Here is a 22,328-nt window from a genome sequence, read left to right on the forward strand (position 1 = left end):
ATTTTATTTTGAAGGACGTACTCTTTTATTATTATTTTACAGTTGTATACAGATATTAAATAATTTTTGTTAAGTGTGATTTTTCGGTCGTCACAATTTTGTAAAACAGTTTCATTTATTGCATTCTTAACAATTAAAGTTTCATCGTCCATAGCTAGGATCTCGAATTTGTTGTTATACTTTAACATACAGTTTTGATAATATACACAGTTTTGAGTTTTTTTCAAATTTTTCAAATCTGTCTCTTCTTCATAATAATATACGTTATTTGCTATTTCGACAACATGTTCAATATCAGTATTTATTTCCATGAACTCTTTGTTGGGTATTGGTACTATAGCTTTTACATAGGTTTTAATAAAATTTGTTGGTATTTTAATGGCAATAATTAACTTAGATTTATCGTATTTCATTATACCTAATTTTAGTAATTTTAGCTTATAAAAATCAATATTGTAACGTTCTATTTCATTGGCCGTCAATATAGTAGGGTGTAAAATCTTATGCCTAGCCGCTGATATGTTATCTTGAATTTGGTTAAGCCTATTTTCCAAGTATCTGATTTTTTGCATTTGGCCTAAGTATAGCAAATATCTTACAATTTCGCTGTTCCTGGTTTTAATTTCGTTAAAAGCTGCCTGGATTCTTTTTCTGTCTTCTTCTATATTATTTTTTAGTAGGTTTAAAGTGTCATTAAAGTGTAGGTTTATCTGAATTTGTTTATTGACTGTTTCAATAACGTTGTGATTATTTTCATCCGTAACTTTTAAATGCTGTAAAATTTCTTGACGGTCATCGTCGTCCATTGTGCCAAATAGCCATTTATGAGTTGTCCCGACAATATTTAAAAGTCCTCTTTTTTGTTTAAAATTCACTGGCGAAGGTGTAATTGATTTAACTTTGTCTTTAAGTATTTCAATTTCTTTGAGTAATAAATCCTTATGGAGAATATCTAAATTTTTAATATTGGATTCTATTTGTGAAATTGTTATATTTATTTCGGTTAAATCTATTAAATGTATTACGGTAATTGTTTCATTTATTACTTCCACTTCTCTTAATTTAATTTGAGTGTAACCTGTTTCTTCCAATATTTTGTTGACTTGCAATGTCCCTTGAGTCCCTGTTACCAATATCGCTATCACCAGTACGAATGTTGCCACCTGAAAATTTTTTGGCCTTTTAATATTGGATGTATGAATATTTTGCAATTTCCTTTTTATAAATTTGGGTTCTTCTTTATGCCTCAAACTTTTGTAATTTTTTATAAATCCTTCCAGTCGATTCTCTGAATAGTTTTCCCGTTTTTGGTTTTGTTTATAAATTGTGGTTAACTTTGATCTTTCAATTCGATTTTTTATTAATTTGTGATCAACTTTGTAATTTTGAACTTCTTGTGGAGTAGTTTTTATTGTACTATGGAAAGAATTGTTATAAAATTTTATGGCCTTCTGCATTTGAGTTATAACTCGGAGTTTTTCCTCTAGGTTTAATATTCGAATGCGTTCTGTTAGAGTGTTATTAAGTCTCTCAATATCAGCATTTCCTGTATGACTGTTTGGTTTAGTTACGTGAAACTCAATTCCTTCCCTAGTTAAAAAATCTCTAACATTTTTGGAATTAAACTCATTGTCAAACACAAACTTTTCAATGGAACCCTTAATTGATAAAAATTCGTTTAATTTGCCAATAATAGTTTGATTATTCCTATCGGGTAGGTAAAAAGCCATAGCATGTTTTGAAAATTTGTCAAGAAAAATTATAAAAGAGTGTTTACTATTAACATAAGTATCGACATGAACAATTTTATTAGTAGAAGTAGGAGTCTCGGTTAAATGGAATTTATTTTTAATTGGATTTCTATCATATTTTCCTCCAGAGCATATGTCACAGTTATTTATAATTTCATGTATTTTTATTTTTAATTGAGGATGATAAACCTTGTGCTTCATGCCCTCGTAAGTTACTAATATTCCAGAATGCCCAGTTTCGTACTTATGAAACAGAGATATTTGCTTTCTTAACTCGCTTTCATCCTGGATGTCTTGTGCTAAAAAGCTACATCTTACAAATGATAACCGTTCACTACTTAAGAAATTGTTAATTAAAATTTGCTGTAATTTGTTGAATTCATGGTCATCAATTTGGGAAAATATCGCCACTTTTCCTTTATCAAAATTTCTTCGGACTATATTAGTTACATTATCAGAGTCAATATCTTGTTTATCGATAAAGATTCTTTTGTTTTTGAAAATTTCCATGACCTCAACTTCCTTGTTATTTACTAAAATGAGTTGGTTTTTGAACCTATTTACTATGGTATCTAAAATAGAAATATGATCATTGCAATTCTCTGCCTGAGAATGTACGGTTTCAAGGGAATGGTTGGAATGAACTTCTAGAGATATATCAGATTGATTTGCTGCTTCTTCAGCATTTAGATTTTTTATTATAAAAGTTTCGTTAAGAGTGATTCCTAAATCATCAGAATCTAACGCGTTTATTTCACACTTTTCGCAATTAATGCGGCTGAGAAAGTCTGCTAATTTATTCTCTTTGCCAGCAATGTAATCAATTTTTGCGTCGTATTCCCCTAATTGAACTAGCCATCTCTGTAATCTCGGGCTTAAATCTTTACTCGAGTTTTTGACTTGCAACCACTTTAGTGGTTGATGATCGGTTTGGAGATCAAATTCTCTTCCAAAAAGATAAGGTCTATAGTATTTGACTCCCCACACTATTGCCAATAGCTCTTTTTCAATAGTGGAATAATTTTTTTCGTGATTATTTAGTGTTCGCGATGCGAATGAAACAGGATGACCATCTTGGGTCAAAACCGCACCAATAGCAAAATTGCTGGCATCAGTGATAAGCTTAAAGCGCTTATTAAAATTTGGATATTTTAAAATAGGCGGATTTGTTATTATATCCTTTAGTTTTTCAAAAGCTATAATATAATTTGGGTCTCTTATGTTGATTTTAGCATTTTTCTTTAAATATGCGATCATGGGGTAAGCTACTTTAGAATAGTCTTTTATAAATTTTCGGTAGAAACCTGTTATTCCTAAAAATGATTTAATCTGCTTTTGTGTTGTCGGGAGCTTCAATTTTTGAATTACTTCGACCTTAGCTGGATTTGGCTTAACACCTTTACGTGTAAGTATATGACCTAAAAACTCGGTTTCCTTCTTTAAGAAGCTACATTTATCAATTTGAATTTTAAGTCCTGCTGTTTTCAAAGTTTGAAATATTTTTGTAATATTTTGTATATGTTCTGATAAAGAAGTACTGAATATTAAGATGTCGTCTAAATAGACAACACAAATTTTATTTATATACTGACGAAGGACTGAATTCATAAGTCGCTGGAAAGTCGAAGGGGCATTTTTAAGCCCAAATGGCATTCTTATGAATTCGTAATGGCCAAAAGGTGTAGAAAAGGCAGTTTTTTTTCTGTCATTTTCATCTACAACAATTTGATGAAAACCTTTGGCAAGATCAATAGAAGAGAAGTATTGAGCTTTGCCCAATTTATCAAGAATTCCTTCCATATTGGGAATTGGAAATTTATCATTAACAGTAATTTCATTTAGCTTCCGATAATCTACAACAATTCGCCATTTTTGGATGCCAGAATTGTTGATCTTCTTTGGCACTACCCATAAAGGACTATTATAAGGTGAATTGCTTTCCTTAATTATGTTTTGCTCTAACATTTCTTTGATTTGTTTCTTTATTTCTTCTTCGTGAATTTGGGGGTACCTATAAATTTTTGAATATACAGCTCTATCAGTTGATGTAATTATTTCATGTTTAATTTCATGGGTTGCAGAAAGCTTATCACCCTCTTTATAAAATAAATCCTTGAAACTGTGCAATAACTTCGTTATCAATTGGGTTTCTTCCGAATTTAGATGTCTCAGATTCAATTTTTCTAGGTCGCTGTGTTCAAGTGAGCAAATTTCTACACTATTGTATGGATTGTAATTTCTAAACGGTATATGTTTATCTAGTATAGTAATAAATTTATTCTCTACATCAATCTTAGCTTTAAGAGCGATGAGAAAATTTTGACCTATTATTGCTGAATAAATTTTGCTATGGAAATCAATAACCTTCCAAGAGAAGGTACCTGAGATATTAAATTCTCTAGGTATTGGGGTAACTAATTTGTGTGTCACTTGATTTATTCCGTTTATGGTTCTGTAAAAAAGGGGTGAATTGAGTTGTTGAGTGGGAAAAGTATTCCCAAGAACATTAGGTTTAATTATGCTTGTTTCTGATCCGGTGTCTATGAGACATCTAATTTTACAATTTCCAATTGTTACTAATTTTATGGGTAATTTTGTGGAGAAGCCGTCATATAAAAATTTACGTCCTCCTCTTCTTTTAAATTACCAATATCCATTAGCTCTGGTTCTTGTTGATACGCATTAGTTTGGCGTTGTTGCCTACTATGATAAGATTTTCTAGTTTGAGAAGAATTTGGTTGATTGTACTGAAATAATTTACTGGAATTTAATTGCTGTGTTGAATTTCTGCTGTAATTTTCAACTGGAAAATTATTGATTAATCTGTATTGTGACCTGTGGTAAGGGTCTGAATTCTGCCAGTTGAAATTTCGGGTTTGAATGCTACTATTCGGTTTAAAGTTGCCATTTTGGAAGTTATTATTTGGCTTAGATTTTTGCCAATTTGTGTTTTGAAAACAATTATTAGTATTCCAATTATTGCTATGAAAACTATTACTTGGCTTTAATGATTGCCAATTGTTGTTTGTTTTTCGTTCACTTTGTATATTAACTCTATGGTTAAATGCAATGGCCCTTGTGTCATCTAATAGTTTCAATTTGGTATATTTTGTAATTATCTCATTCAAAGTCGCATTTTCACTTAAATGAGCCCTAATTGGTCCGTCAAGTTTTTCTAATAATATGTCTACCAGGTCCCTGTCTACATTTTCTGGTCGGTAGATACCAGGTTTTAATGGGTCAGACAAGTATATATCATTAATATGAAATTTGGAATTTTCAAAAATATTAAATAGTTCTCTTAAATTTCTTACTTTTATTGTCCGGCACAAGTTGAAGACTTCTCCGTAGGTCGTCTTTGGGCTGCATTCTTGTTGAATTTTCCCCTTCATTTCCTCCCACGAAGCGCCGCTTTCTAGTTCTCTTACACGCCGGCCAGCATTGCTATGAATCTTCTCATCGGCCACAATTCTCAAACAAAACTGAATAAGGCTCAGATTTGTTCCGCATAACGTAAGATTTGATTCTACAGCATTGATAAAGGCCCTTGCGTTTTGATTTTCTGAAAGGGGCTTCAAGCGTCGAAATTGGTCGATGACATCCTTGGCGGTCATATTAAAATTAAACTCCTGTTGTTGGTGTTGTGTTTGTTGTTGTTGCTGCTGCTGTATTAAGCGTTGCTGCTGCAGTTGTAACTCCGCTTCTTGTCTGCGGATAATCTCCAGTAGTTCTTCCACGTCGTGTTGGTTCGCCATTATTAGACCTCTGTTTCGGTCAAAAATTTCACTTCGTTGCATTCACTTCCTTGTTCTTTAAATATTGCTTCGGGAATATCTCCAATGTGTTTTAAGTCTTTGGACTTAAATTAAAACACTAAAGTTAATTTTTTTTTTTACAGTTTTATTTTTAACCAAATTCAACTAATGTGTTTTAAGTCCTTAGACTTAAATTAAAACACTAAAGTTAATTTTTCTTTCACAGTTTTATTTTTAAGCAAATTCAACCTTCTTGGTTGCTGCGAATCTACAGACTGACTTTTTACAATTTCCTTAATTCTAATAACACCTGTTTTGCGCTCACTTTATGCAGTACCTTATGCTTATTGAGAGCATAACTGCATTGAGCGAAAAACGTGTCGGTGTAATATTGCATACTAAGCAAATCTTTTGGTGGGAACCTTTATTTGTGAAATCTTAGTATCTTAGCATTTAAATAGTTGGGTGTATGATTCCAATTTCATTAAATGTAAGACAATACTGTCACAACTCAAAAAAGAGAAATAAATAGATAGGGTGGTGGAGCGATGGTACGTAACTCGCGCGGCACAGAACTTGCTTGGCTGCGTCGTACAATGTTTTCTTCGCGGGCACAAATAAAATATTTGGATAGTTGTAATGCGTTGGAAAAAACATTTTCAACCTTCATTTTATACTTACTTTCATCGGAAATATAAAAGCGGAAAAACCAATAGCCAATACCGAATGTCAAAACTCAATCATTTTTGCCCGCTGTTTATATTGAGCGTGTACTCTTTGTCCTTACGAGCAAAACCATCATTGGTCGCCTTTATTACTCAACACGATGATTTGCGTATCTTTCTGCATTTAGTAAGTTACATATATTATGATATTACCACGGAGTCGAACAAACATGCTTTCAAATTTGAATTTAATACGCAAACATTACTATAGGCAAACATTACTTGGTCCATCGAATTTTTCAACGCCCCCGGAGCAGTGCTTTCGCTGAAGCACTGGGACGAAAAAGTCTAATAATTGAATCCTATGCTCTCTACGCTCACCAGTAAAACAGCTAGTTGTAGATAAAACACATTTATCAATTATCAGTCTCATAATTCCAAGTTCTTGTGGTTCAGTTTTAAACAAATTTCATAACTTTCTCCATTTCGCATTTTTGTCCTTATAAATAGATATGTATGTATGTATGTATGTATGTACCTACGTGCAAACGAAATATCAAATATCTTGGGAACGTAGAAAAATAAACGCACATACAATATTCCCTGCGACAATATTTCTTTATCCCTAACCCATACCCATAGATTTGGGTCCCGCTTTATATAAATTATAAATTCTGGTTTTTCTTTTGTTTCACGCACAAAAATTATCTTTATTATAATATAATTCTAATATATGTTTTCAAAATTTGGTTTTAGTTAACACAGATTAACATTTACAACAGGATTTTGCGGCTAGCCGAACCGATCATTTTAGTTAGAAAAAGGGAGTGTGTGTCTAATTGTCACTGAAGAACGCCCAAACCTAGTTAAGGAATGATTTCATTCACAAATAATAAATAAAAATAGTTAAGTAAATTCTAAGTATAATCATGCAGGCCTGAACAAATCCAAACATATTTTAAAAATACTAAAAGATAAACATACATGTGTATTTTAAGAATAACAAATGATAAATGTATGTATTTTAAGAAAAGTAGCAAGTGTATTTTATAAAAGTCGTGTACCTAAAACAGTAAGATGAGGTATAAGTATAAATACGACTGTCAAAGATGTTGGCAGTCAGTGCAGTATTAACATAGTGCTAAGAACTACCCTAAAATTAAATTCAAAAAAAGTTATTGTTATTTTTCCAAAGTCAAGCAAGTCCTTAACAATCTTCCAAGTCTTTAACTGTCGATCCTGCCAGGAGTATCATATACATTGATGCTCCAGTGAGCGGACCAAAAAAATAGTCATCCTTGTCGCAGCAAGGACATACACACATAAATCTTCATAATAAAGGACAAACTCTTATGTAAAAAATAAAGGCTGTAAGGAAAAGAAGTGAAAATACAGCGAACAAAGAAATAAAAAATTTAGTGATAAAAAAACTATTCGTGCTTCTTGCATTAAAAAAATAAAAACAGTGATCTAATTCTTATAGAAAGGTGTAAATAAGAAAATCTTTGGAGAAACGTAATAAACTTAATACACGAAGAAATTTGAGCACGATTGACGTTATGGAACAAATCAACGTGAACACCATTCTTCTGCGGATGGCCAATTTGCAAGTAATGCTTCAGAGTATCCAAGCAGAAAATGCAACATTAAGAGCCCGGATAGATCAGATCCGAGTTAACCCAGCAATGATTCCACAAGTAGCAGAACGATTGGAACCAGTCAACATAACTTATACCAATCCAACCGATATCAACCTGGACGTTTTTAAAGCAGTACCGGTATTTGATTGCAACATTTCCAAATATCGCGTATGGAGGAAAGATGTCTCTAGACTTATACATGGAATTAGTTATCATAGGAGTTTCAACAGATACGTAGAAGCTCTATCAATTATAAAAGCTAAAATACAAGGTGCAGCAGCTGACGTGTTGACCAACCATAACACAATATTTAATTTTGATTCAATCGGGAATAGATTGGGCTATACCTATGCTGATCAACGACCTTTATTTGTGTTGCAGGCCGAGATGAAGAGACTCACACAAGGTAAACACAATTTAAGTGAATTCCATGACAACGTGAATAGAGCCCTGACGCTAATCACGCCAAAATAATCTATGTCTGGTCGTAGCCAAGAAGTGACCAAAGCAATGACTGATGAGCCGACACAAGAAGCGGTAAAGTGTTTAAGGATGGAATAAATAACTCATATATTCGTTCCACCCTATACGGAAATCCTATAAGGGATTTAGAGCATTCAGACATCGAAAGTTACGTCTACGCTATGCACAACAGAACATTCATCCAACCAACAATAAACACTACTATGAGAAACAACATCACCAGAGACGTCCCATGTATCAGCAGATATACAACAATAACCAGCCGCCATCACAATTACCAAAACCAGAACCCATGGACACAACGTCTGGAAACACAACATTCAGGTAACCAACTCAGCATCAAAACAATTACTACGACGTGAATAGAAACAATAAAACGTGGAAAAGATCACGAAATAACAGTTGCCAGTTCACCAATCAATACCAACAACCAAAACTCATGCGGAACAACAAGTTAATATCCGAAGAAGACAACTCTAGCGAAATTGTAGAGACTGGTAGACAAAATCATTTATTAATTAAGTATTTATACTAATAAATAGGTGTCCCAGTATAGTAATAAATGATGGGAAAGTAAATTATAAAGTTTTAGTAGATACAGGTGCAACCCATAACTATGTTAAGAAAACTTTAAAATTTAATTTTCAATCAATTAATACGAAACAAACTATTAAGCTTATGAATGAAGATTTAGATTTTTTTGAGGTAGATGAGATAAATGGATTTGATTTGATACTAGGATGGAATGGAATAAAGAAATTGGACGCGGTTATAAATTTGAACAAGATGACATTGGAGGGGTTAAGAAAGTCGGAAATTAGTGAACAAATTATGCAAATTACATTATAGGAATATACACGTATAGAGCAGAAGTTGATAGGTTAATGAAGAACAATAATGTCATAGGATCGTTACCCCTCACTACAAGGATTGAAGCTAGCATACGGACAGATACAAAGGATCCTATATGGACCAAACAATATACAAATAATATAAATGACGTAGAATTCCGTAGGAAATTCACAAATTATTTAAAGAGGGAATAATACAAAAAAGCTACAACCCATACAACTCACCCATGTTAACCGTACATAAGAAAGGTATAGATGAGAACGGAAAACCCAAAAGACGTATGGTTATAGATTTTAGGAAATTAAACGAACATACGATCACAGACAGATACGTAATATCAGACATATTACGCTGCAAAACTTAGGGAAAGCCAAATTTTTCACTACACTTGATTTGGAGTCCGGCTTTCATCAAATTACGATAAAAGAAAGTGACAGAGAGAAAACAGAGTTTTGTGTGAATGGAGGTAGATATAAATTCATTCGAATGCCCTTTGGATTGAAGGACGCCCCATATATTTTCCAAAGATGTGTGGATGACATCCTACACGACTTTATAGGTAAATTCGCATATGTTTACATTGACGATGTAATCATTTACTCCTCATCCTATGAAGAGCATATCAAAGACATCCGAACTATTTTTAACGCATTAAATAATGCCTCTTTAAAAGTGTCCAATGAAAAGTCAAAATTTTTCATGGAAGAGGTAGAATACTTAGGTCATATTGTAAAGCACAATAGAATTTCAAATGATCCGAATAAAATAAAAACGATAGAAAATTACCCAATACCAGAAACCCTCAAAGAGCTTAGAGGATTCTTAGGACTTACTGGATACTATAGAAAAAAACTGCTTAAAGGAGCAGGTGGAATTATACCAGCCAAATTATGAGAAAGGTTTTGTCTCGCTACAGACGCTTCCAATATAGCCATTGGAGCTACATTGAGTCAAAATAAAAATCCAATTTATTTTTTATTACGCACAGCCAGTACCACAGAACAAAATTATTGTACCAACGAGAAAGAGTTACGCGCTATTATATGTTCGCTACAAAAATTACGAAATTACATACATATACAGCATAGCCGACTTAACCGTATATATTGACCATCAATCGCTTACTTACGCCATATCGGATAAGAATCCGAATCATAGATGACATAGAGATGGCGAAATGGTGGGCTGCCAGAGAAAACGCGTCAAAAATGCTCGTAACTAACGAAAGCAGTTCGTTTTTGCTTAATGGAAAAATGACGCGATTAAATATTTGTAATTATGTGTCTTAAAATTAATTCAATTGAAACGTAATAATTTAAATTGAAGGAAGTTTTAGAATTTTCCAAAGCCTCGTATATCCTTTTCGACAACTACTTTTAATTAGTCTTATGTACATAACGTAATTTTATTGAAAACTGTGTGTTGATTTATGTAAATTTGTCTATACGTAAATATTCTATGGTTGAAAAGCGTAGGTAAGGGAATTGAATTTGAGGTTGAAATATTTTACAAAGATTAAAGGTAATCTGCTTTAACTTATTCTGTTCGTTGTTTGAGATTTTTTCTTTTTTGTTACCCACTTTCTGTGTTATATTAAAAATTCGCAATGTGTCATGTATTTAGTTATAACTTATGTTTTTCGTGTTCATTACTTTATTAGTATTAAATTACTTTTGTATTTCAGTTTTAAATGATTTCATTCACACAAAATTTTTTAAATTTTTTGCTTATTTATGTACATATTTCATACGGATTGTGCTTATTTTTAGTATATGTAGGTGTATACGAGTGATATAAGGCTATTAAGCAACCGCACACTAAATAGTAACCTCAATGGTGGTGTGGAGACTAAAAATTTCCAATTTTTGTTTAAAAAATACCTAATTCATGTTTCTACCGGTATGGCAATATTGGCGAATGTTATAAAAAATGCACATTTTTCAGCGCTCTCACAAGAAAAAAAAGTTTCCCATCTAGTCATCTATGATCCGAATCATAAACTAAAGAGATGGAAAAATATTATCGAAGATTATGGAGCAAAAGTCGTGTATAAACCAGACGCACATAATGCTATAGTTGACACCTTGTCACAACAATAATAGTCAAGGCAGTACGCCAACCACTAAATGCCTACGGTATCCAAATAGAATTGATACCAAACACACAAAAGAATGAGACAAGTTCGCGTATTATATTTCAAAGTAAAATACGTCACACAATAACCTATACTGACGAAAATTATCTGATATCCGAATTAAAAAGGCATTAGATGAAAAGATGATTATATCATCCATATAAATTTGGCAACTTTGGCCAATGTCGTCTCTCAAGACGTCATCAATAGCCCGTTGAAAGATACTGGGCGCATTCTTTAACCCGAATGGCAATCTATTAAATTCATATTTGCCATTGTTAATGCTGAAGGCTGTTTTTTCGCGGTCCTTCTCCTCAAGGATTATCTGGTGGAATCCAGACTTTAGATCTAAAGTAGTAAAAAATCTGGAACTGCCCAGGTTTGCCAATATGGTAGAAATATCTGGTATAGGATATTTATCCGCAATCGTTTTTTCGTTTAATTTTCGAAAGTCGATTACCATGCGGAGCTTTTGTTTACCATATTCATCCAGGCCTTTTTGACGTGATAACGTCTTATAATTCGATTTAACAGGCTGCACGCACGAAAAAATGTGTCAATACCTTGCTCATTAGTGTTACCTTGCTCATATGTCATTACCTTGCTCATTACCGTTACCTTGCTCATTTGTCGTTACCTTGCTCATTGCATTGAATGAACTGCAAGCGAAAGCGCGGAACGAACGACAAAGCAAACAAAGCAAACGAACGGCAACGTTCGACATCTTGCTCTCTCCTACTTAAGTGAGCGTATATATGTATGTATATGCGCATATGTACATATATAAATTCACGTATTTGTATTTGCATATGCCTTCTTATTGATTATTATTAATTTGATTCACTTGAAGAATTTAAAATAAAACCAAGTTTGTTAATAATACCTGTTGTTTTAATGTTATTATTATTAATTTTTTTATTATATATGAAAAAAAAAATGTATGGTAATATTTACCACATATCTTATAAGATATGTTGTATACTAATATATGTATATAAACATGCATATACAAATACAATTTCGCGCAATTTTCAAAAAGAACAAATCTATATGTAAAGATGCATACAAGTCATATGGACATATCAAATATACGAATCTATTCCGTACGCAAGCAAATGTAAGCTAATGTGCTTGAACTGCAAACGAGAGCGCAGAACGAACGACAAAGAGCACAATCGGCCCCCGCGTTCGGCAACGTTCGACATCTGGCTCTGTCCTACTTGAGTGAGCATATATATGTATGTATATGTATGTACATATATGCGCATGTGTATATAAATTCACATACTTGTATTTGCATATGCCTTCTTCCTGTGTGCATAGTAATGAACCATTTCTCTGTTGAGAATAGGACGATGATAGAAAAAGTAGGAAATGAAAGGGAGTGTTTCGAGTGTAAAGTGTCTTGAAAAAGGCAAATCGATGATGGTGCCTCTTAGTGTTGTTGACTTATTAACGTCTGATGCACAATCGAAATTGAAGATATCTTTCATGAATTTGATAAATGTTTCGTCATTTTTCACGTTTGTGTAAATGTAACTTGACCTATTCCATTGCAATTCCATTTACCTCCTCCTCTATATCCATACAAAATATCTATCAAACAAATAAAATTAAAATTTTGTTTTGAAAATTTCAACCATTCCATCAATATTTTCTTATGACGTTGTCACGTTAAACTATCGTCAGTAAACCGACTTTACAGACAACCTCTTTTTTTTATTCACTACATGGACCGGAGAGTTATACGCCGAATTGGACTTTCTGATAATTCCCTCCTTCAACAATATTTCTATTTCCTTATTAATGAATCCTGCCGCCGAAACCGGGTATGGATACGATCGGGTGTAAATTGGTTCCGACGAATTGGTACGAATTTTAGCTTTGACCTTACTATTAAATGGCAAAGCGCGGTTAGGTTCGGCAAAGGCCTTAAAATTCTTTTTAATCATAGAGTCAAAATCGTTTTTTACAAGAGCTGGGACCGAGTCCTTGTCCAAATATATGGAGTTAACTTGCTCACATTTGACGTTATTTAATTTTTCCTTACCACCCTCGTAATATAAGTATCCCGATGTCGTATCAATTTTAGATTCTATCTCCTTAAGGGAATCGTATCCCGCTATACCATCGAAGCCCTTTATGTTACAATAGGAAGAATGAAGAAAGTTGAGACTTTCCCCAAAACGAAAACCTTACATTTTTCCTCTATGAGATTACATCCATTTATAGTTTTGACCGTAAACTGTCTCTCCACAAGGGGTAATTCCCTTTAGGAAGCTCAAATTTTTGATATAGTTTTTTGAAGTTCCTTTTTCAATCAGTAACCTAAGCTCCTGCACCTCCGACGAATTCTTGGTAATGTAAGATAGGAGCGACCTTATACTAAAAAATTAGTCTCGTCTTCCATCGCGAAATTGGAAGCGATCTCGACATTCGAATCACTGTCACGGTCTACAGTAATTTTCTTTTGTGGATCCACCTCTGGGGTTGTCCCCAAATGGTTAGTCCGTTGCACTTTCGGCTTCCGTGAATTTACTGAATCTCCCCTTCTGTGCTCCCGTTTATTCACGTATTGATTAGCATCCCTTTTGGGGTGCCCTCCCACTGCATTTCCCTTTCTATAACCCTGGTTGGACTGTTTTGTACGTCGGAATGCGGAGGATCCGCGGTCTACATCCATTGGAGTAGGGGTGTCCTTAAGCATTTGGGGATTCCCAGGATAGTTATTGTGGTATTTTGGGCTAATGGTAGTTACTACGTTGTTAACCGCAGATGTTCTGGCAATATCATAACGCATGCGGTTGTTCTTTAACTCCTGGGCTGTAGCCAGTGCAGAAGGCAAATCTTTAGGATTGGCAGAAAATAAAATGTCGCGTATGCTTTATCCAATTTAGCTATTATAGCTTTAAAATTTAAAACAGTTGAGAAGGAAGCAAGCGTTGCATTTGCGGGGCCTACTATCTTGTTTCTAAATATCCCCATTGCAACATAATATTGCTCTGAACCCTCTTTGTAGTAGCCAATGGTGAATTCTGCTGCGGAGCGCCAGGCCGGATAAGAAGCAGTATCCCCCTTAAATTCTTGTAAGGATTTTATTAAATCCATGTTTGTGTTGCCCCCGACCACAGTTGGATTTATTTCCACGGGAAGATAACTCTCCGCGGATGGCGGCTCTAAGCGCCGAAGTGTTTGCATCACTTCATCCAACTGGGCATTCAATTCTCTTTTATTTAGCTCATTTTGTTGTCTCAAAATCTCGATTACTTGTTCCACTCATTTTGGTAAATTTTTTTTTGTTTTTTTTTTTTTGAAACTAAAGACTGCTTACTAGATTTGTAGACCGTAAACCCGGAAGAAAAAATTCCAAAAAAAAAAAAATTATTATTTTCTCCCTTAGTACCCTCGGAAAATATTGATTTTCTTTAATTGCACTGCATCACACATTAAAAACCGAACAATTAATTACAGTATTATTATAGCATTGTAACAAGTTAAACGGTTCTATGCCAGTTGTCCCTGCGTTCATGGATTTTAGGGGTTTCTGCCAGTTCTCTTTGTGTTAATGAATTGAAGGGTCCTTTTCTAGCTCTCCTTGCGTTGATGAATTAAAGGGTTCTTTGCTAGTTATCCTTGGTTGATTAATCGAAGGGTTCTTCGCCGGTTGAGCGCCACTTTTCTATTTTCGACCATTCTTTATTAATATCAAATCTCAACTAAAAACTATGTTCTTACAATCTACCCTAAATCCCTACTTGCGGTGTAGCTATTCAACGACGAGTTTGTATTGGTATAGATGCGCCGGCAGCTTTGTTTGTATGTTGGTACGAATGTATTCTCAGCTGCATTCCTCAAGCTGCCCAAAGTCAGGTACGTTATTTGACGATCAGCTTGACCGCTGTGAGGTTTATTTACAAAATCCAAAAGCCAAGCAGGCGTGAGAGTAAGCTGTGCGATCTAATTACAAACAGCCAGTAACGTGGGAGTGATTCAAGGGAATCATCAAAGCTCTGTTTTAGCTTTTCTAGTGTGCAATGCGCTAACTTGCATAATAATTCATTGCGCTTACAGTTTTATTTGTTTCTTCACCATTTGCTGGATTTATTTGTTTTATATCAATCGAATAACCATCTTCACCACGACAGAGCATAAGAGGATATTGTAATGCATCATATTTTCGATGCGTTTCATTAACACGTTGCAGTGTATCATTTCTTCTTTGCAAAACAATATCTCTTGGTTGAAATTCATCTCCAGATATAACAATTGCAACTTCGTTGCTTGAAGTTGGTTGATTGTATCTTCCACGATGTTCGCCGGCAGGCGTTTTATTTGCATCAATTTTAATTCTATGATTATCAGATGACAATCTTTCGATTGTTGTTTTAAAACTTTGAACCAAAACATTGTGTGTGTGTAATAAATCTTGTAACTCTCTCATAATGACTCTGTTTATATTTCTGGAAAGCGCACACAGTGCTTCAAGTTCATCATCGTTGTCATTAATGAAATAAATTTGCAAAAATTTTGATTCTTGATCGGGTAGTGGAAGTAATGAACCTATTAAGTGATATGCTTGCCCTTGAATCTGAAAAAAGCCATAATTTGTGTCCATAAAATCTTGATTCATTAAATGATTCATTAGATATGTCAGCGAATGTTGTTGAACGTTGAGGTTTATGTATTACCTTGAACGTTGGCATGAAGTTATCGGTTATAATTTTTCCAGCACCAAAAGATGTCATTTGAAAACATGAATTATATGTGGAAATTTTTTCAGGAAAATGTTTGGAATCGGGTGATGTTCCCGATAATAATGTAGCTAATTGTTCGGGCGGATATTGTATGTCTGGTAAACGAACTTTTCCTGCAGCGCAACGCATGCCTGGTGTTTCAGTTTTGAATTTCAATGCTTGACAAAATCCGCAAATTTTATCCATACTTCCAATGACAACGTATTTGTGAGATGAATAATCTAGTTGTTTATTATATTGAAATGCTGCACCATTCAAATTTACAGAATTGATATTTATTGGCCGATTTTGAGAACGTGACCTAGTACGATCTCTTTGTTGACTTAATCTATCAGCATGATTTTCCTCACTTTCATTTTGTCTGTGATTTCGCACATTTCTATTGTGACGTGTATTACGTCCGATGTTAACATGTCTTCTACCTCTTGGCATTTCTTTTACCGAATCAAAGTGGTCTTCTTTATGTCACTCTGAGCTCTTGATTGCTACTTTTCTTGTTTTTAAACTGGAATTCAATTTAACATACTGTGAGCGCCATCTTTTAAAAATATAATTGAACTGTGAGCACGCGTTGAAATGAAAATTACACAGAACAGAAATGGGAAATGATCAGCAAAAATAATATATACCAAACCGATAGCCCTGGTCGCTAGAGCTTTTATCTTAGATTAATCTATAATTTTAATTATATTTTAATAAATAATAATAATAATATATATTTTTGTAATCTTTCTTGAAAATATCTATGGAAAGTGTGAAAACAATCTTTTTTCTTAAATATCTTAAGTAAAAACTTCTAAAATATTAATTATTTTTGCCGATTTCTTTTGTGTGTATTTTTCACACCATTTATTCATTGTTTCACTTGTTATCAATCATTTGCAAAATTAATATATTGTATATTTTGTAAATTTGAAAATATCGTTGGAAAATGTAAAAACAATCTCTTCTCTTAAATATTTCTGACGCACTTTTTTTATCTCTGTGGTTGATGCCTGGAAACTGCTTCACTTGAACACTTTACCAAATAAAACACTTTCTTGTTAGTTTTAACACTTACTTTCACTATGCACTATTACTGATAACCTTTGGTAATCTTCTAAGAAAACGGCCTTGCTTAAGTACTTCTTTAATTTGCATGTTTCTATACTATGCGAATGCAGGCGTGCAGCCACTCCTGTATGAATATATGTATATGTATGTATGTTTGCATTCCATTGAAATGTATGTAATGGAATTAAAATTTAGGCATAACAACCACCCGTTTACAATAACAACCACACGCGTAAAAAGAACGCTGTCTCGTGTATACTGTGTGTTGACGAAGAAGTAGATGAGATTTTAACCAAACATAGTTATAAACCTTCTCCACATGTGTCTCTTCAATGTGGCAAAGTTTGGTTAAAATCGGTTAAGCCATTCTCCGTAAAGTTCATCACAACGCGAAAAACGGCTGAATTTTTATATATATAGATTAAGAGATCAAAGATTCGACTTATATACATATGTGCATACTTGTATTTATCTGTAAAGGTTAATAAAAATATATGCCTTTTATTTATTACTAGCTGAACCCGGCGGGCATTGCTACGCCAACAACTAAAATAAATTTAAGAAAAATAACTTTGAGGAAAAATTGGTACACAAAATATTCAATTCAATCTAAACCATTTTATTGATTTTGTTCATTTCGAAAAAATTGTGACATTACAAAGTTCAGTTTGAATTCGATGTTTATTGAAGTGCTGTGGGACAAGAAATTTAGTTATAATCTAAAAACGGCATGTTTTGCTCCAAGGACCCAAATGCAGTTCAATAGCTTTGGAGACCTCATCCTGTTTGTTTAGTTTTCAGAAGATTAATGACAAGCCATTTGATTTTTCTGGAGTAATATTCGAAGCGGGTGTTTTCGTTATTTGTGCGTAGGTTACAGCTGTAGTACAACTTGGTATAAATTTGGTAGCTTTATCCTCAACAATATGAGCTCTTCCTTTCTTTTTCTTTTGTAATTCTTTTGCAATGGTGCATCCGAATCGGTTTTTGAATCGGCTAGGCTTTTTTGGCAATCAGTAGTCCCATGTTTGTCAGCACATTTCACACGTCGTGGGGGCTTTCTCTAGAAACTTTTTGTAAGACCAAAGGACTGACAAGTTTTGCACTGAGGAATTGAATGAAAATTGATTGATATTTATTGAGAACTAGCTATACCCGGCGCGCGTTGCTACGCCAACAATAAAATAAATTTAAGAAAAATAACTTTAAAGAAAAATCAGTACACAAATATTCAATTCATTGTAAACCATTTTATTGATTTGGTTTATTTTGAAAAATTTGTGACACTACATAGTGTCGTTTCAATTCGATGTTTATTGAAGTGCTGTGGGATACATATATAATATTTCTTGTTTTTCCATCTGGTGCGTAGACGAATAAATCAGAAGGTTTTTCGTCACGTGAGCAAGCCACATAGAGCTGTCCATGTGAGAAGCATGGATTCTCCAAATTTAATCCACACATTGTCCTTGTGCTTTGTTAATAGTCATTGCGAAAGTGAGTCGCACCGGGAACTGTAGGCGTTTGAATTCGAATGGCATATCTGTCGGGATCATTGGGAGACGTGGTACGTCTTCACCTTTCAGTGCTTGTCGAAAATCATCAGACAATAAAATGAGTGCGCCACCGAAGATCCGTCTGTTTCCTCTCAAATGTCGCAGTGTATGGTCAAGTGCTTCCAATTCTTTCTTGTAAGACATTGTTCATTCGTCCCATATGATAATTTGACACGTTTAGAGTACTTTTTCCATTCCAAAGTTTTTGCTGATGTTGCATGTTGGTGCTCAGTGTTTTGCAAATTCAATAGCAGTTTCAATGCTGAATGCGCTGTTCGACCACCATCCAAAAGAGTTGCCGCAATTCCAGATGATGCAATAGACAGTGCAATATTATTTTGTGATCGTATGGTTGCCAAAATTAGTGAAAGACGTTGCGTCTGCGTATACACATGTACATACTTTGTATACATAATATGTATGTATACGTATACTTTATCAATGCGCGACAGAATGGCGACAGTCGTGATTGTTTTAGCCGCTGTGGGTCAAATGCGCGCAGATGCACACACTAATGATGTAAACAAAAGCCACCGCTAGCTTTATACCAGTTTACGTCTTCGACATTTCGTACTATTGAAAATTTAAAATACATTCCTTTTTATTCTTTTATAGAGGATAAATACTTAATTAAAATATGTAAATATATCTTCACATATACATGGGATTATCCAATTAACAAAAGCTTTACGAAATTAGTAAAATAGCCCTCAAGTTAGAAATTTACTTTAAAACCAGATTGATTTTTTTGCGGTGGTATATCTATGTTTACATATACATATATTTTTCAGTGCGCGCGGCACAGAACTTGCTTGGCTGCGTCGTACAGTGTTTTCTTCGCGGGCACAAATAAAATATTTGGATCGTTGTAATGCGTTGGAAAAAACATTTTCAACCTTCATTTTATACTTACTTTCATCGAAAATATAAAAGCGGAAAAACCAATAGCCAATACCGAATGTCAAAACTCAATCATTTTTGCCCGCTGTTTATATTGAGCGTGTACTCTTTGTCCTTACGAGCAAAGCCATCATTGGTCGCCTTTATTACTCAACACGATAATTTGCGTATCTTTCTGCATTTAGTAAGTTACATACATATATTATGATATTACCACGGAGTCGAACAAACATGCTTTCAAATTCGAATTAAATACGCAAACATTACTCGGACCATCATTACTATAGGCAAACATTACTTGGTCCATCGAATTTTTCAACGCCCCCGGAGCAGTGCTTTCGCTGAAGCACTGGGACGAAAAAGTCTAATAATTGAATCCTATGCTCTCTACGCTCACCAGTAAAACAGCTAGTTGCAGATAAAACACATTTATCAATTATCAGTCTCATAATTCCAAGTTCTTGTGGTTCAGTTTTAAACAAATTTCATAACTTTCTCCATTTCGCATTTTTGTCCTTATAAATAGATATGTATGTATGCATGTATGTATGTACCTACGTGCAAACGAAATATCAAATATCTTGGGAACGTAGAATAAACGCACATACAATATTCCCTGCGACAATATTTCTTTATCCCTAACCCATACCCATAGATTTGGGTCCCGCTTTATATAAATTATAAAGTCTGGTTTTTCTTTTGTTTCACGCACAAAAATTATCTTTATTATATTATAATATAATTCTAATATATGTTTTCAAAATTTGGTTTTAGTTAACACAGATTAACATTTACAACAGGATTTTGCGGCTAGCCGAACCGATCATTTTAGTTAGAAAAAGGGAGTGTGTGTCTAATTGTCACTGAAGAACGCCCAAACCTAGTTAAGGAATGATTTCATTCACAAATAATAAATAAAAATAGTTAAGTAAATTCTAAGTATAATCATGCAGGCCTGAACAAATCCAAACATATTTTAAAAATACTAAAAGATAAACATACATGTGTATTTTAAGAATAACAAATGATAAATGTATGTATTTTAAGAAAAGTAGCAAGTGTATTTTATAAAAGTCGTGTACCTAAAACAGTAAGATGAGGTATAAGTATAAATACGACTGTCAAAGATGTTGGCAGTCAGTGCAGTATTAACATAGTGCTAAGAACTACCCTAAAATTAAATTCAAAAAAAGTTATTGTTATTTTTCCAAAGTCAAGCAAGTCCTTAACAATCTTCCAAGTCTTTAACTGTCGATCCTGCCAGGAGTATCATATACATTGATGCTCCAGTGAGCGGACCACAAAAATAGTCATCCTTGTCGCAGCAAGGACATACACACACAAATCTTCATAATAAAGGACAAAATCTTATGTAAAAAATAAAAGCTGTAAGGAAAAGAAGTGAAAATACAGAGAGCAAAGAAATAAAAAATTTAGTGATAAAAAAACTATTCGTGCTTCCTGCATTAAAAAAATAAAAACAGTGATCTAATTCTTATAGAAAGGTGTAAATAAGAAAATCTTTGGAGAAACGTAATAAACTTAATACACGAAGAAATTTGAGCACGATTGACGTTATGGAACAAATCAACGTGAACACCATTCTTCTGCGGATGGCCAATTTGCAAGTAATGCTTCAGAGTATCCAAGCAGAAAATGCAACATTAAGAGCCCGGATAGATCAGACCCAAGTTAACCCAGCAATGATTCCACAAGTAGCAGAACGATTGGAACCAGTCAACATAACTTATACCAATCCAACCGATATCAACCTGGACGTTTTTAAAGCAGTACCGATATCTGATGGCAACATTTCCAAATATCGCGTATGGAGGAAAGATGTCTCTAGACTCATACATGGAATTAGTTATCATAGGAGTTCCAACAGATACGTAGAAGCTCTATCAATTATAAAAGCTAAAATACAAGGTGCAGCAGCTGACGTGTTGACCAACCATAACACAATATTTAATTTTGATTCAATCAGGAATAGATTGGACTATACCTATGCTGATCAACGACCTTTATTTGTGTTGCAGGCCGAGATGAAGAGACTCACACAAGGTAAACACAATTTAAGTGAATTCCATGACAACGTGAATAGAGGCCTGACGCTAATCACGCCAAAATAATCTATGTCTGGTCGTAGCCAAGAAGTGACCAAAGCAATGACTGATGAGCCGACACAAGAAGCGGTAAAGTGTTTAAGGATGGAATAAATAACTCATATATTCGTTCCACCCTATACGGAAATCCTATAAGAGATTTAGAGCATTCAGACATCGAAAGTTACGTCTACGCTATGCACAACAGAACATTCATCCAACTAACAATAAACACTACTATGAGAAACAACATCACCAGAGACGTCCCATGTACCAGCAGATATACAACAATAACCAGCCGCCATCACAATTACCAAAACCAGAACCCATGGACACAACGTCTGGAAACACAACATTCAGGTAACCAACTCAGCATCAAAACAATTACTACGACGTGAATAGAAACAATAAAACGTGGAAAAGATCACGAAATAACAGTTGCCAGTTCACCAATCAATACCAACAACCAAAACTCATGCGGAACAACAAGTTAATATCCGAAGAAGACAACTCTAGCAAAATTGTAGAGACTGGTAGACAAAATCATTTATTAATTAAGTATTTATACTAATAAATAGGTGTCCCAGTATAGTAATAAATGATGGGAAAGTAAATTATAAAGTTTTAGTAGATACAGGTGCAACCCATAACTATGTTAAGAAAACTTTAAAATTTAATTT

The sequence above is a fragment of the Anastrepha ludens genome, chromosome X (assembly GCF_028408465.1).
Source record: "Anastrepha ludens isolate Willacy chromosome X, idAnaLude1.1, whole genome shotgun sequence".
NCBI lineage: Eukaryota > Metazoa > Arthropoda > Insecta > Diptera > Tephritidae > Anastrepha > Anastrepha ludens.